Below are 2793 nucleotides of genomic sequence, written 5' to 3'. Positions count from 1 at the left end.
ACATCGGTACAGGTAAATGATTTCAATTTTATCGGTTTTTCTGTCAGAGGTGTCACTAATGGAAAAACGTTTTTCTTTGTAGGTTCTTTGACACCAAGGTAGAGGTTATTAGACATCATGTTGTCAAACGACCTCCCGGGCGATGATGAAAACCAATTCTATCAGTCGACATGAATGACTGAATGATAATTCAACATCAAATAATGGATGAACCGACCAAACGTTGCTTTACCTATTGGATGGCTAATACTCTTTGTGACTTGTTGTTTCTTTCCATTGGGACTTAACCCTAGTCGAGCCTACTTACCATATTTTGACTTACCTTATGTTGGCCATTTAACTAATATATATATTGGTGGTTTTCTTTCTACTCCTCACCCCGTTTTGATAGAACCCGAGAGCTAAAGAGAACCGCTGCCTTCTTCTCCTGCCTTCTTCTTCATGATTTGTCTTCCATGCCAATTGCTTGAGCCTTTTTGACTCTTACCTGTGTGGTATCCATCCTAAGTGTGTGGTTGAATCAACAAGCAAAAGAGGAAATAGCAACCATAGGAGAGTTGAAGCCGGCGGTTCGGTCATCTTTGATTTTGGTGTTGAATTCGATGTTTAATGGTTAACTGAACCCGGAAATCACTTTGAGCAACTTAAGGAAGATCCTAACACAATAGTTTCTCGAGAGCAATTAGCACCATAGTAAAATGTTTTTGCAACCATTGGAAATGTTTGCTTGACATTCTTATTGGCAACATTGGATTCACAGACAACCAACTGTACAAGCGCCTGCTTGTTCTGTTCAATTTCCCTGCTGCATTTCATGATAATATTTTCTGCGCTGCAATCATCTATTCCCAATACCTAATCATCACATAACACATGTGAATTGAATTCAGAAAAGAAAAGAAAAGAAAAACTAAAAATTACACAGACTAATAAATTTATCAGTTGAATTCAGAAAAGAAAAGAAAAAAAAGCTTCACCTTTTCATTTTGATACCATTGAAGTTGTTGACAAACTTTGTTGGTGAGTTTGGAGAGACGCTGGTATTCAGGATGCAATATTGACTCTTCGGATACAATATGGCCTGCACAAATGTTGATTATGTTTAATAAGAGCTCTGCTCCTTCGTCGCACTTGACTCCTCTATTTAGTTTCATTAGCCATGCTCCCCATTGTCTCGTACAAAATTACAAAAGACATCACAGTTAACTAAGCCGTTCTTTTTCTGTGTAAGAATGAAACAATGGGGAAATAATGTGAACTCACAGCTTTATGTAATTGGTGGCTGATGTCTCTGCCGAGGATCCCCCATGCATCCGTCGAAGCTTGGTCTAGGATTTTCGATAATATATTGGGAATTCGATGTCCAGTCTTACTGCTGCGAGAAAATAAATATAAAAAATATAATCTATATTTAGATTATATGTCCAAGATTTAGTTATTAGATAGACAGACTATGGTAAAAAAAATTTAAAAAAAAATTATCTACACGATTTCAGAAAAATGCTTAATGTTTTATATTGTAAAAATCAACAAATAAATTTTGGGCTAATTTACCTTTTTGTATTGGTAAGGCCATTGATTCTATTTCTGAAGTTAGCTAAAAAGGCAATCCTCTCCTCCTCCGAAGTATTTTCGTGATTGAAATAAGATACAATTATCTTACAAATAATTTGAGATTTAGCCCATGCAAGTCTCACATTTGACCTCTCTGGCTCAAATACGGTTGCAGCAGCCAAAAAATAGGCATGAAGAAGGTAATTTCTTGTTATCCCAAGCTCTTGCAAATTTTCGTTTGCATACCATCTGTGCAAGGAAATGAAGAAGGGATTAATGAATTTAGTATAGTTAAATGACAAAGATATTTGGGTTATATACTTACTCTTCGAATTCATTCCATTCAGTCTGATGTTGTGCCTGGCATTTATTGTAATCTAATTTTGCAAGATCGAGATACACATTGTTACTTATATCTGGCATCCTACAAAGGATAATAGAAGAATGTATAAATTAATTTGGAATATTCAATTCAAGAATAAAATAGATAGAATGTAAATTATATAGTTATAATGTCCCTGTTTGATGCAACTAAAAATAAGATTTTTAGTAGATTTTAATAAAAATTAAAAAAATATCGGGTTAGTAAATCGCCTGAAATTTGTATTTAATCTTATTTTTACCTCGATTTAGATTTTTATCAAAATTTTAAGCTAAATTTAAGAAGGACTATATTTTTGAGTGACTTTTTAGTGAGAGTAACAAAGAATGTGACATTCTAAACATATTTATATATAAAGATTGACATTTTAGATATGTATATCATACAAAACGTATTAAATGACAATTCAACGGAAAAAGTAACATATAATGTTACTTTTGACATGAATAATATTTTTCTTGTATTTTACATTTTCCAATAATTTTCAAATTATATTTTTCTAACCATCTACAAGATTTTCCCCTAGTTACAACTCCTAACTTAGAGGCTTAAAGCAGTCCAATCTGCACTTCTGGGATTCCCTACATGGCCGCACTAATTTACCATGTCCAAGCTTATACAGAAAAGTGTGAGCCAGGCAAAATTCATGTTAATTTTATGAAAAATAAATTTATTGAGTCACCCCAAATGAATTAATGATTAGTAAAGTATTACAGGTATATGCTATTCTCACACACAACTATATTGGAGTTGCAAATTTGTTATTTTAAATTTTGAGCCAGGCAAAATTCATGTTAATTTTATGAAAAATAAATTTATTGAGTCACCCCAAATGAATTAATGATTAGTAAAGTATT

The 2793-nt window shown here is 33.0% G+C and overlaps 1 long non-coding RNA gene across 2 annotated transcripts; it reads right to left on the bottom strand.

The window, feature by feature from the left end:
- Positions 1–1269: 1269 nt before the first annotated feature.
- Positions 1270–1959, bottom strand: LOC111375909. 2 transcript variants are annotated; one of them, XR_002699377.1, is made up of 3 exons: positions 1880–1959; positions 1555–1803; positions 1270–1375 (listed from the first exon to the last, which is right to left on the bottom strand). It is a non-coding gene; the product is annotated as an uncharacterized LOC111375909 (long non-coding RNA). The 2 variants fall into 2 exon arrangements; XR_002699378.1 differs by having other exon boundaries at positions 1270–1372.
- Positions 1960–2793: the final 834 nt, after the last annotated feature.

The sequence above is a fragment of the Olea europaea genome, unplaced genomic scaffold, assembly GCF_002742605.1.
Source record: "Olea europaea var. sylvestris unplaced genomic scaffold, O_europaea_v1 scaffold14306, whole genome shotgun sequence".
Taxonomy (NCBI): Eukaryota; Viridiplantae; Streptophyta; class Magnoliopsida; order Lamiales; family Oleaceae; genus Olea; species Olea europaea.
The sequence above is the reverse complement of the archived record's forward strand: the minus strand, read 5'-3'. Positions and strand labels throughout refer to the sequence as shown.